Source organism: Rhinatrema bivittatum, chromosome 3, assembly GCF_901001135.1.
Source record: "Rhinatrema bivittatum chromosome 3, aRhiBiv1.1, whole genome shotgun sequence".
Taxonomy (NCBI): Eukaryota; Metazoa; Chordata; class Amphibia; order Gymnophiona; family Rhinatrematidae; genus Rhinatrema; species Rhinatrema bivittatum.
The window spans coordinates 177,849,749-177,864,477 of record NC_042617.1 but is presented as its reverse complement, the minus strand read 5'-3'; the positions used below and the strand labels follow the sequence as shown (position 1 = coordinate 177,864,477).

General features: G+C 43.1%; 1 protein-coding gene across 4 annotated transcripts in view; it reads right to left on the bottom strand.

The window, feature by feature from the left end:
* Positions 1–14,729, bottom strand: part of AKT3 (AKT serine/threonine kinase 3) — a 1,010,799-nt gene that overhangs the window by 634,719 nt on the left and 361,351 nt on the right. The gene's annotated exons all lie outside the window — the stretch shown is intronic.

The window sequence follows — 14,729 nt, the reverse complement described above, 5'->3', positions numbered from 1 at the left end:
TGTCTCAACCAAGCCAAAACAGAAATCATTCACATTCACGATGACCATCCCTCCTATCCACTCATGTGCACCCCATCTGACCACCCAGGAAACTCAATCAACCCGGGAGTGCCACAAATCTCACAAACCTCACTCACGCCGTCCACAAGAAACCTAGGCGTAACAATTGACAGCCAACTCAACTTTAAACGACACATCTCCAATACAATCAAAGATGGATTCTTCAAACTGCAGACACTAAAAAAATTCAAACCCCTTCTCCAAGAGCACGATTTCCGAACAGTCCTCCAATCAATTATCTTGTCAAGACTCGACTACTGCAACTCCCTTCTCCTCGGACTACCAGAAATACACATCAAACCCCTCCAAGTTCTACAGAACGCTGCCGCCAGAATCATCTCTAACAACAAAAAATCCCCTCACATCACACCCACGCTCAAAGAACTCCACTGGCTACCCATTACACAAAGAATCCAGTATAAAACCCTCACCCTCATGCACAAAAAAATAAACAACAACAAAATGGACTGGCTAAACAACGGAATACAACCTTACCCCACTCAAAGAACTCTCAGATCCACCAACACTGGACTCCTAGCCGTCCCCAATCTCAAAGCTGCACACCTCAACGTCACCCGCAAACGAGCCATAACAATAGCGGGCCCCACCTTATGGAACACCCTCCCCACCTGTCTCAGAAACGAACCTTCACTGCAAGTTTTCAAAAAACACCTCAAAACATGGCTATTTTTAAAAGCTTTCCCACCCGACACATAACCCGCCCAATCGCACCATCCACTCCATGCCCCCTCCACAAGCATCACGCCCCACACCTTTCCCTCCCTACACAAGCATCTCACACCACCCTTTCCCTCCCTATCACTACCTTCCTCCCACACATCCCTTTCTCTCCCCTCCCCCCTCTACTCTCCCTGCTCTCCTTACCATAATTTATCCTTATCAACAAGCCATTTATGTACATATGTTATATACTATAGTCTAATGTTCCATGTACTCCTGTTAGTTCTGTTACAACTTGTTATATTTATTACCATGTTATAATGTAAAATATTCTTGTTATATTTATTACCATGTTATAATGTAAAATATTCTTATATCTATTTAATACCATGTTATAATGTAAAATAGGGCCGTTATCACCCTATTCCTTTAGTTATCTGGAAACCGATGTGATATCTCGATCGAATGTCGGTATACAAAAGAAATAAATAAATAAATAAATAAATAAATTGATTAATTTTTCCACCCCTGAAGACAAGCTAATGGTTCTGTAATTTCCAACCTTTTCCCTATTATCACTTTTATAAAGAAGAGCAACATCCACCCTTCATCAGTCCCATGGAACCACTCCCATCTCCAAAGATCTAATAAACAGGGCCTTCAGCAGTCCTGCCAGAAAAGAAAATATACAAGTATTAGAACACTGATGTCATATTTTTTATGGGTTTATATGGAGGAACAGAGCCTGCAATTACAAAATCACTACGTAAGCAATCATATATTATTCCTGATTTCCATTTAGTTATCTGTAATAGTTTGAATGGTCAATATTTGAGGTGTTTGCGTGCCATCCGCAGCACAGCCCCCTCACCTTTAGCAAATGTTGCTTACCTGTAACAGGTGTTCTCACAGGACAGTAGGATGTTAGTCTTCACATACGGGTGACATCACAGGATGGAGCCCAATCATGGAACACTTTTGTCAAAGTTTCTAGAACTTTGACTGGCCCTTACTGGGCATGCCCAGCATGGCACTAACCCTGCAGCCAGCAGGGGTCGCCCTTCAGTCTTGTTTAAAAAGCTACAGGAAGTGCCGAAAAATAAAATAAGAAACGTAACAAACCCAACACCACGGGGCGGCAGGCGGGTTTCATGAGGACTAACATCCTGCTGTCCTGTGAGAACACCTGTCACAGGTAAGCAACATTTGCTTTCTCACAGGACAAGCAGGATGGTAGTCCTCACATATGGGTGAGTACCGAGCTGAGGATGTCCGAGTGTGCCCCAAATCTACCCAGGTGTGCAAGGCAATAGGACTGGGGTGAAATTTGGCCGAGGGCATCCTGAACCCTACCGGGCAGGCGAAAGGGTGTTGGTACGTCAAGTTGTGAATAGGTTGAGCAGGACAGATTGGCCGAAGATGGAATCCTGTCTTCCGGCTTTGTCCAAGCAATAGTGGGCTGTAAAGGTATGGAGAGAACTCCAGGTGGCAGCCCTGCAAATATCAGGAAGCGGCACCGATCGTAGGTGTGCTACTGAAGTCGCCATGGCCCTCACAGAGTGTGCTTTAACATGGTCTTAAAGTGGAATGCCTGCTTGCTGATAGCAAAAGGATATGGAGTCCGCTAACCAGGAGAAGAGAGTCTGCTTACTCAGAGCTTGCCCCAATTTGATGGAATGGAAAGAGACAAACAATTGAGTGCTTTTCCTATGGGCAGCTGTAAGGTCTAGGTAGAATGCTATAGCACGTTTGCAATCAAGGGTATGCAGAATCTGCTCTCCTGGATTGGAATAGGGCCTGGGAAAAAAGGTAGGTAGTATGATGGATTGATTTAGATGAAAATACGAAACTACCTTGGGTAAGAGTACCCTGAGAGCATATCTGATTGCTCGAAGCTCCAGGAAATGTATTTGGTATTTGGCTTCCTCTGGAGACCAAGATCCATGTGTCTCCAGATCAGCCACATGGGCTCCCCAGCCGAGGTTGGAAGCATTGGTGGTGAGAGTTATTTGAGGGTCTGGAGCCTGGAAGAGCAAGCCTTGGATGAGATTGATGTGATTTTTCCACCAAGCTAGAGACTGACGGACTGAGTTGGTGACGTGGACAATGGTCGACAGGGACTGAATGCATTGAGTCCATTGTGATCTTAAGAGTCCACTGCATGACTCTCATGGCTAGGCGGGCCATTGGGGTGACCTGAACTGAGGACGCCATGTGTCCCAGTAAGATGAGAATGTGGCGTGCAGTCGTGTAGCGCTGAGACTGCAGCTGGTGTGCAAGAGAGACAAGAGTGAGAGCTCGCTGTCGAGGTAGAAAAGCTTTTGCCTGCAAGGTTTCCAAGTCTGCCCCTATGAATGATAAGGTTTGAGATGGTACTAAGTAGAATTTGTCGTAGTTGACGAAAAATCCTAGCGAAATAAGAGTGTGTAAGGTAAGATGTAGGGACGACTGAGCAGTTTGCTGAGTGGGAGCCTTGATCAACCAATCGTCTAGATAGGAATAGACTTGAACACCTTGAGTCCTGAGGAAGGCTGCAACTACTACGAGACATTTCATGAAGACTCGTGGTGCAGACGCGAAGCCGAATGGAAGCACTTGGTACTGATAGTGCTTGGGGCCTACCAGAAATCTCAGGTATTTGTGATGAGATGGAGTTATCGCAATATGAGTGTATGCGTTCTGGAGATCAAGAAAGCAGAGCCAGTCTCCTCTTTGCAAAAGAGGAAGGAGGGAACCCAAGGTCACCATCTTGAACTTTTCTCGGTAGAGGTACTTGTTGAGGGCACGTAGGTCCAGAATTGGATGAACGCCGCCTGATTTTTTGGGGATTAGAAAGTACCGGGAATAGAATCCTAGGCCTTGCTGGGAATATGGCACTAGTTCTATTGCTCTGGACTGGAGGAGGAGGGAGACCTCCTGTTCCAGGAGTGGTGAGTGGTTGGATGTTCCCCACGTCAGCAGAGGTGGGGAGTCCGGTGGGATGGAGAGAGTTCAGGTGATAACCTTGAGAGATTATGGCAAGGATCCACTGGTTTGAGGTGATTGTGTGCCATTTGTGGAGGAAATGGCACAATCGACCTCCCACTGGTATCTGAGGCAGTGGAAGCTGGCTGCTGCTTTCTATGCAGGAGTCAAAACCGGAAGCGGGGCCCAGCTGGGGAGCTGCTTGCGGCTTCTGTTTTCGTATCTGACAAGACTGGGCCTTTTGGAAGAGTCTCGTGGAACGAGTTCTAGACGGTGGTGGATAGGACTTCTTTGGACGGAAGAATTACTTTTTATTATCCTTCCTGAATGGCAAAATGCTTTACAGTATACCCTGCTATTATATAGTCCTTAAAGTTTTAAGATACTGTGAGTCTCTTTTTGTGTTTACATTTCAGTTGTTGGAAACACACATTATAACTGTCCCTCCCGATGCAGCATTCTGGCGAAACAAGGTGTCCGTGTCAGGGGACCCGGTTGAAAACTATTTATGTTCAAAAAGGATGAGCAATGGAGTTGCCTGATTAAGTGAACTTAATAAATAAAATTTAAAATGTATTTCATTAGAAATCTGTCAAAATATGGACTGAATTTATTCTTTGCATCTCCTTTGATGTTCGGATGATTATTTGGAGTGCAATCTTTTCTCTCCATTACTTATGTTTTGTTACCACCCATGATACAGAACTTTCTTTAGGGAAAACCGGTGCTTAGTAGCCAGGATGTTAAAGATAGGAATTGTTGTTGTTTCTAAATGCTATGTCCTGCCAAATCTGATAAATAAAGTTCTATTTCCGAGGAGCATACGTGTTGTCTTTTCCCTGACTTAGGATAGCAAGTAAAGTGGGAGAGCAGCTGGCAGTGTCTTGTAGCAGACAGATTCCTGCACCCCCCAACCTAGTTCCTAATCAAAGTTCTAGAAACTTCGATGTACGTTTTCTGCATCAGGGCTCTATCTGATGATGTCACCCATGTGTGAGGATGACCATCTTGCTTGTCCTCAGAGAAAAATAATTCTTTCGCTTAAAAAATTGAATACACAGATTGATTTCCATCAAAAAATGCATCTAGATGAGGAAGAGCACCAACAACTAAAATGTGAATAGGTGGGACAATGTGGATTTCTGTCACATTCTAGAAGACTAAGTCACAGGAAACAATGATTCAGCTGTAATAGGAACTCAGTAAGGAGAATGGTCAAGCAACCGTCATATAATGCCACAGAAACTTGATGGCTTATAAAGACAAGCCCGTAAAGTGCTGGGCTTGTCTAATCATAGGTTGCTTTGAATGCGATACTCTCCAAACGGGGCTGTATCACTTGTGCAGACACTGTGTATAGTAAAGCAGCAAATGTATGCACTTATCTTTAGTGTTAGTCCACCAGTAAATCCAACAGATAAAATGTTCAATCCTGAAGTACTTCCTCCTACACAGCGGTGTTTCGGAGTATCCGACTCCTTCTTCAGGGAGCTCCAGGTGGTGACATGCTGTCAAAATATTCTGTGTGGACACAATGTAGAGTTCTTAAAAAATGCCAATGGGCTAATGTACACAAAATGGCTCTGAGTTGAAAAGAAAGGACTTACAAGGTAACTAAAACTGGTCAGTCCATCTGTCAATGTCAGAGTCTGCCAGAACGCTGCAATAATGATGATAAGAAAAACATTATTAAAGGCTTAATCTAAATAGTATACTGAAAAGAATTACTGCGCACCTGCTCCTAAAAAAGTAGCATTTGCCTCGTCGGACGACTCGTCCAATCGGTCCGATGATCAACAGGCACCGCGCAGACAACAATCCACTGCTTTTTTAGAGAAACGCCGTTATCCATCCCGCCCACCTTGATCCTACAGAAGAAAGACCAATCAGCAACCGTCCAACGAGAAAGATGCACAGTGGCACAAGCCGTTCGCTCGATCTCAAAACCAAGACAGTCACCGATAATTAATTTGTCCACATATAAACTCACAATACATGAAGAACAGGTGTTGAACTGAGGTCTCTCTTATGTTCCCACTAACAAACACGATCCTTTCTCCTGTCGGATATTCTTGTATACATTTTTTCGACTTTTGATGATCAAACACTTTTTTTCTATATCCTCAGAAGTCTCACAGGATATCTCAATAGTCAAAACAAAATCTCGTTGGGTCCCTCCAGGAATAGTAGATGAACAAATTAAAGCATTTCAGACTCTTGTTCTTCAAGATATTTCGGACATTGAATCTAGACAGCATCATACATTCTATAATCTTTCTACAGCAGAAAAACATGCGCTTAAGATATTAGCAAATAATTCACAAATTGTCATCAAACCTGCCGACAAAGGCGGTGCTATTGTTATCATGAATCATACTGATTATCATGCTGAATTATTGCGCCAATTAGGGGACCAGAATTATTATCGGCTGCTGGACACAGATCCCACTCCAGCATTATCTATTCAGATTAGTACCCTATTGAAAGAGGCTCTGACACAAGGCTTTCTTACCACGAAAGAATATAACTTCCTCAAGGTAGAGTCACCACGGTGCTCAGTGATATACGGGGTCCCGAAAATTCACAAAACCTTGGTTAAACCGCCTTGCCGACCTATTGTCTCAGCGAATGGATCCATTTTGGAACCCTTAGCTAAGTTCATGGACCTATTCCTTCAGACAGCAGTTCAAAGTGCTGCATCTTTCATACAAAATACTTCACAAATGCTCAACAAGCTTTCCACTATTACAGATATTCCTACCAACTACTTTTTGGTTAGTCTCGATGTAGAGGCTTTATATACAAATGTACCTCAATCTGACGCTCTCTTATTGGTAAAAGAAACCATTGAACGCAGAATTAGACCACATCGTGTTCCATCAGAGTTTTTGATTGCTCTCACAGAGCTAATATTATTCAACAATTTTTTCTCTTTTCACCGTCATTTTTATCTCCAAATTCATGGAGTAGCGATGGGATCTCCTATTGCTCCAGATGTTGCTAACCTCTACGTTACAAAATTTGAGGAAGAATATGTTTACAAATCTCCTTTTTTTGCATCTGTTCTATTGTGGTCACGATATATAGATGACATATTTTTCATTTGGACTCACTCAGTAACACAATTACTACAGTTTCATCAATGGCTCAACCAAGTTAATCCACATCTCAAATTCAGCCTTACGTACAATCGTAATCAGTTATCTTTTCTAGATATTCAAATCCAAAAAGATCACGGGGGCATCAGCACCACTTTATTAAGGAAACCTACTGACAGAAACAATTATCTTCGGTTCGATAGCCATCATCCCCGTCCATTTAAAGAAGGGTTGCCAGTAGGCCAATTCTTTCGCCTTCGTAGACTGTGCTCAGACATTAATGAATTTCATAAACAAGCTGATCAACAATGCCTCCACCTCCCGCTTGGATTACTTCCTGGTCAGCAGCCATGTTTTTTCCAAAATACAAGATGCGCGCATAGATAACATAATAATCACGGATCATGCCCCGGTGTGGGTGGATTTCCAGTGGGCGGGAAGCGAGATGCGGAACCAACTGTGGCGTTATCCCTATTATCTGGCTGCAGATTCTAAATTTAAGGACTATATACAGGGTAAATGGAAAGATTATGTTACCAATAATCGTGCTTCTTGCACCCAACCCTCCTTGTTTTGGTATACGGCAAAGGCAGTCCTCAGAGGAGACATCATTTCCTATGTGTCCCATAGAAAGAAAATGATAGACAAACGAAATTTGGCCCTGCATGTGCAGCTGACCAAAGCCAGATCCCAGTTAAATGCTCGTGGCAGTGTTCAGAATCGCGATCGTTATAGATCTTTGCAAACTGCCCTAAACACGTTAATACACCAGAGGGAGAAAAAAAGCTTTCTTTATTATCAGTTTCGCCTTTACCAGTACGCTAATAAGCCGGGCCGGATGATGGCCAACTTGATAAAGTCGGCGCGCTCTCGGCGATATATCCCGGCCTTACTTTCATCCCCTACCACGGTGGTGCGTGACACCCCCTCTATATTACGGAAATTCAGGGAGTATTATGCAACCCTATATGCCTCTGACGGGGGGAATGATGGGATGCGCGAACGATTTTGTTCGGCATTACCCTTACCATGCTTGACTGCAGCTCAGCGGGAACAATTAAGTCGGCCGATCACGGCGGGCGAGGTTATTCAAGTCATACGACAGACCAAGCCCTTTAAAGCCCCGGGACCTGATGGGTATACTGCAGAGTTTTACAAGTCACTCCAGGATCAGATAGCTGGCCCGCTAGCGGAAGCCTATATGGAGCTGGTTGATCGGGGCACCTTTCCAACCCATGAAAATTTGGCTTTGATCACACTTATCCACAAGGCGGGCAAGGACCCTCTGCTGCCCGAATCCTATCGACCCATTTCCTTGCTAAATTCCGATATTAAGATTTTGGCAAAAATTTTAGCGGACAGGCTTGCTCCAATTCTTCCATGCTTAGTAGGGGCGCATCAAGTGGGGTTTGTCCGCAACCGTTATGCCCTGTCCAATATCCGTCAAGTATTGGCTGCTATGACTGTGTGTAGACAACTGCAACTCCCTCATTTAATTATCAGCTTCGATACCGAAAAGGCTTTCGACAGAGTGGAGTGGCAATATTTATTTGATATACTGGAAAGGATGGGCTTTGATGGATTTTACGTGAAGGCAGTGGCCCTACTCTACAGCAACCCTAGAGCTTTTATTTTTGCCAATGGAGCCATGTCGGACACCTTTGAGGTGGCGAGGGGAACAAGGCAGGGATGTCTGTTATCTCCTCTGCTGTTCATATTGCAGTTAGAGCCATTGTTGCTTGCAGTGCAGCAGACGAAGGAAATTCAGGGAGTCCGTCTTGATAACCAGATCTTTAAGAGTGTTGCCTTTGCCGATGATCTCTTGGTCTTCCTCACGGAGCTTAGGACGTCATTGGCACGCTTACTGCGGTTGATCTGGGACTTCGGAGTATTTTCGGGCCTTCGCCTGAATGAATCCAAGTCCCTAGCAATGGCCTACCCCTCTGCGCTGCGACGAGACTGGGCGGACTCCTTCCCGCTGGAATGGGCATCGGGGTTTATTACATATTTGGGAATCAGACTTCCGGAGAACCCGGCCGACATTTATGTGGCTAATATTCCCAGGCAGGTTAAAGCGACCATAGAGAAGCTGGCGCTATGGAGACCTCTGCCCCTCTCATTACTAGGTCGAGTAAATTTACTTAAAATGATTATTTTGCCCAAATGGCTTTACTTGCTTCAAAATCTACCCTTACTCCTCAAGCGGATAGATATCCTGCGATTGGAGAGTGCCATTCGGCGGTTTCTGTGGCAGGGAGGGAAATCCCGGTTGCCCCTGTCCTGGTTAAAGACAAGGTAGGGAAGAGGAGGCTTGGGGGTGCCTGATTTAGGCTTGTATAATTTGGCCTGTAACTTACGCATCCTCCGTGATTGGTTGACCAACAACCCACTGTACACGGCGTTACAAGCAGATCGGGCAATTATGTACCCAGTGGCGCCGGTGTATACGCTACAGGCGAGCTCGGCACATCTTGTCCCATACATTACCCGAAATATGATGATTGAGCCATTAAGGCAGTCATGGCAGCGATTGCTGAAACTTTTGAAGACGCAGGGGGTCTGCGCGTATTTTCTCCCTATAAGGGGAAATATGGAATTTAGCCCGGGATTGCAGGCCTCTTATTTCAGGCGCTGGGAAGAGAGAGGGATTACTTACTTAGGCCATTTGCTGACAGGGGAAGGGAAGTGTCAGTCGTTTAAGGAATTTATGGCGATGTCTGGGTTTGGAGTCACGCATACCTTCCCTTATTTACAGATCAGACATTATATCCAAGCGTTACCCGAGGAGACCAAACACCCCTCGACATATCATACCATTGACCAGCTGTTTCAGTTCACGGCCGCTGACGCCCCCACTTTATCTATATACTATAAAATGCTAGTTCGTAAAGTGGAGGTAGATATGTGTGCTGTGTTGGAAACTCGCTGGAATAGGGACGGGGTATTTGTGGTTAGTCAGACTATATTGAACAGAGCGTTTCGGGGTATAGCCAGGATCTCGAGTGCCACAAATTACCGAGAGCTTCAGTTTAAATTTCTTAGTCGGGCCTACATATCGCCGCAAGCGGCGCAGCAATCGACTATAGCGCTCACTGCGGCCTGTCCTAAATGTGGCGCAGTGGTGGGGACTCTCTCTCACATGTTCTGGGCGTGTGCCGTCATACAGTGTTTCTGGCGCAGAATAGCAGCTTACTTAGCAGATTTGATAGATATCTCTTTTCCAGTAACCCCTATGTGGATGCTTTTTGGATGTATTTCCCCAATTAGAATTCGAGATCCGGGTGCCCGACTACTCCTCCAAAAGGCAAGTGTAGTGGGGAAGAAGCTGATCCTTTTGGCATGGAGATCCTCGGACGCTCCGTCCTACTGGGCTTGGAGAAATCATTGGCATATTATGATGACGCTGGAGAGTTTGGATGCGAGGACCTCTCCGAAACGCCGACAGTTGTTTCTGAAGGTGTGGCAACCCTATATTCAGTCCCTTTCCTCGCACGCCCGAAGTTTGGTGGTTAATGATTAAGGTTTTTTTTTTTTGACAGTAATTGTGCACCACTTCTACTGTACCACTGTTATACTGTTAGAATGTTTGCAATGTTCCTATGGCAGAATGTGCCCTTGTCTGGGGAGGGGGGGGGGGGTTCCTGAGTGCTGAATACTTATTGCTGTATTTGTTGTTCAGTGCTTGGAGGAGCCAAGTGTCCTGCTCTTCCAAGCGAGGTGATTATTACTGTTACATTCAAAATTCAATAAAAACCGTTTAAACATTAAAAAAAAAAAAAAACAAACAAGCTGATCAACTGCGCAACAGATTTTTAGAAAGAGGTTATCCTGCTCGCATCATCCGTAGGGCATATAAGAGGGTCATCTTTTCAGATAGAGCACAACTTTTACAATATAAACAAAGGAAGGAAACTCCAAGCCTAATCTGTGTTCTCCAATACACAGAACTCACATCCCACATTAAAGCAGCCATCATGAAGAATTGGCATGTACTTAGTCCTCACCCGTTTCTGCGAGATCCACCCCTGTTTGCATACACCCGTGGCCAGAACATCAAGCAAAGAGTGGTAAGAGCAGCACCGCAACATCGTTCAGATGCACAACAGGGTGGATTTTCTCCATGTGGGAAGTGCTCGTTCTGCCCATTAGCCATTGTTGATACCGCATGGCAAGATCCACAAACAGGCATCCAAATCACAAATAAATTAGCAGTCAACTGCAACACAGAGTTTGTTATTTATGCTTTACAATGCCCATGTAAAAAAATATATGTAGGGCGCACACGGCGTAAGATCCGTATAAGACTTATAGAACATCGCAGTAGGATCAATAATAAGGATACTAAAGCACCTGTGGTTCAACATAGCATTACACATTCACATTCTTTCAAGGATTATAAGTGGATTATCTTGGAGCACATCCCTCCACACTGGAGAGGAGGAGATAGATCGGCACAGCTTAACTTCAAAGAAAACCGTTGGATTTACCGCTTACATTCCACGGAACCCCACGGTCTTAATGAAAAAGTAGAATGGTTTTCCCTTATTTGACACAACATTCAAGATGGCCGCGCTTGCTACGTCATTCCCCATATAAGGATCAACCCCGAGAGCCCGATTCAATATGGCAACCCCGATGACGCCGATTCACTTTTTTGGTATCTATTTAAGCATAGAACATCCCCTTTTACACGTCATTCTCTATATATGGCTCTCACCATATTTGGAGTTCCGACGTCATTTCATGCTCTCTCCTCCAGCAGTCGGAGGAGTCCCCTTTAATCCGGCGTCTTTTTCACTTGTCAGCCGTGGCACAAATTTCTACCGGGAGGCACTCTGAATGTGTATGTAAGTACTCTCATCTCTTTAATAATAGAATTGGTGCGCAGTAATTCTTTTCAGAAATCTTTTCAGTATACTATTTAGATTAAGCCTTTAATAATGTTTTTCTTATCATCATTATTGCAGCGTTCTAGTAGACGCTGACATTGACAGATGGACTGACCAGTTTTAGTTACCTTGTAAGTCCTTTCTTTTCAACTCAGAGCCATTTTGTGTACATTAGCCCATTGGCATTTTTTAAGAACTCTACATTGTGTCCACACAGAATATTTTGACAGCATGTCACCACCTGGAGCTCCCTGAAGAAGGAGTCGGATACTCCGAAACACCGCTGTATAGGAGGAAGTACTTCAGGATTGAACATTTTATCTGTTGGATTTACTGGTGGACTAACACTAAAGATAAGTGCATACATTTGCTGCTTTACTATACACAGTGTCTGCACAAGTGATACAGCCCCGTTTGGAGAGTATCGCATTCAAAGCAACCTATGATTAGACAAGCCCAGCACTTTACAGGCTTGACTTTATAAGCCATTAAGTTTCTGTGGCATTATATGATGGTTGCTTGACCATTCTCTTTACTGAGTTCCTATTACAGCTGAATCATTGTTTCCTGTGACTTAGTCTTTTTTTCAGCTGATTTTTTGGGTCATAGTATTGCGCACATTCTAGAAGACAGCAGGATGTAGCCATCCTGGTTCACAAACAGCTTTCTTTTTAGCTACATGGTGTATCTTTAATACAGAAGAATCAGATTACACCTTTTACTCAAACCCCATGTCTGTTGCTCTCAACTGGATTACCTTGTAATTTCTAATTTGCTATTTCTGGAAGTTGGTTTAGCAAAAATTGGAGTCATAGCTCTGTCTAACCATCCTTTTGCTTGGTACATATGGAACTAATAGGTGGAATCAGTTGAGCCTGCAGCAGACGACTGAATCCAAATTTAATTCAAGATATAAGTTGTGAACATTTAAAAAATACTGTAGATTGGATAACTACTAAGTCTAAAATCCTTCCTCATATTTCCTCATTCATTTCTGGGAAAGTAGGAAAAACAGTTATATTGTAGGGGAGGAGGTATTTCTTATGTAACCCAAAAGAATAAACACAGATATGCTGAGGTATTAAAATTAAGCAAGTTTCTGTTAGAAGAAAAGTATAAGCATATCAGTAAAATGACAACAACAAATAAAGAGACATACAAACAGTTAGAAATTCTTTAAAAAATTACATTAGAAAGTCAGACAATATTTTCAATATCACAAATGCAAACAAATGAAGCAAACATACTTGCCAAATTATTTAAGGTTAGATGCAAAGTTAGATGGCAAATCAGATGCAAAGCATTGATAAGGGAGACAAAGACAGAATTTGAAAAGATGCTAGCTATGAAAGCAAAAACTCATAATAAAAACTCTTTCAGATATATTCAAAGCAAAAAGCCTCCTAGGGAGTCATTTGGACTATTAGATGAAAGGATGAAAAGAATGCTAAGGGAGGAAAAGGCCATAGAAGAGAGATTAAACACATTCTTTGTTTCGTTCTTTACTGAGAACGATATAAGGCAGATACCCATGCCAGAAGTGATATTTAAAGGAAATGATTCAAAGGAACTGAAAGTAATCTCAGTGAAAATGGACAATGTACTAGGGCAAACAGACAAACTAACAAGTAGCAAATCACCTGGACCTGATAGTATACATCACAGAGTGCTGAAAGAACTAACAAATTAAACTGCAGACCTACTGTTAGTAATCTGTAAACTATCATTAAAATCAGCTAAAGTACCTGAAGACTGGAGGGTGATCATTGTTAACAGTGGATTTTAAAAAGGGTTCCAGGGATGATCCAGGAAACTACAGTGCTGGGAACAATGATTGAAACTATTCTAAAGTGCAAAATTACTGAAAATATAGACAGATATAGTTTAATGGGACAAAGCCAACATGGATTTAGCCAAGGGAAGTCTTGCCTCACTAATTTGCTACATTTTTTTGAAGGCATGAATAAACATGTGGATAAAAGTGATTCTGTTGATATGCTGTATTTGGATTTTCAGAAAGCATTTGACAAAGTACTTCATGAGAGACTCTTGAGGAAATTAAAAAATCATGGGATAAGAGGCAATGTTCTGTTGTGCATTGAGAACTGGTTAAAACAGAGAGTAGGGTTAAATGGTTAATTTTCTCAATGGAAAAAGGTGAATAGTGGAGTGCCCCAGGGATCTGTACTAGGACTGTTGCTTTTTAACCTATTTATAAATGACTTAGAGATGGGAATGAGCAAGGAGATCAAATTTGCTGATGATCCAAAATTATTCAAATTTGTAAAATCACAAGAAGATTGTGAGAAATTGCATGAGGACCTTTCAAAATTAGAAAACTGGGCATCCAAATGGCAGATAATATTTAATAGGGACAAATGCAAAGTGATGTACATAGAGAAGAGCTACCCAAATTATAGCTACACAATGCAAGGTTCTACATTGGGAGTCACCACCCAGGAAAAGGCTCTAGGTGTCATCATGGATAAGATGTTGAAATTCTCTGCTCAGTGTGTGGCGGTGGCCAAGAACATAAGAACATAAGAAATTGCCATGCTGGGTCAGACCAAGGGTCCATCAAGCCCAGCATCCTGTTTCCAACAGAGGCCAAAACCAGGCCACAAGAACCTGGCAATTACCCAAATACTAAGAAGAACCCATGCTACTGATGCAATTAATAGCAGTGGCTATTCCCTAAGTAAAATTGATTAATAGCCATAAATGGACTTCTCCTCCAAGAACTTATCCAAACCTTTTTTGAACCCAGCTACACTAACTGCACTAACCACATCCTCTGGCAACAAATTCCAGAGCTTTATTGTGCGTTGAGTGAAAAAGAATTTTCTCCGATTAGTCTTAAATGTGCTACTTGCTGACTTCATGGAATGTACCCCTAGTCCTTCTATTATTCGAAAGTGTAAATAACCGAGTCACATCTACTCGTTCAAGACCTCTCATGATCTTAAAGACCTCTATCATATCCCCCCTCAGCTGTCTCTTCTCCAAGCTGAACAGCCCTAACCTCTTCAGCCTTTCT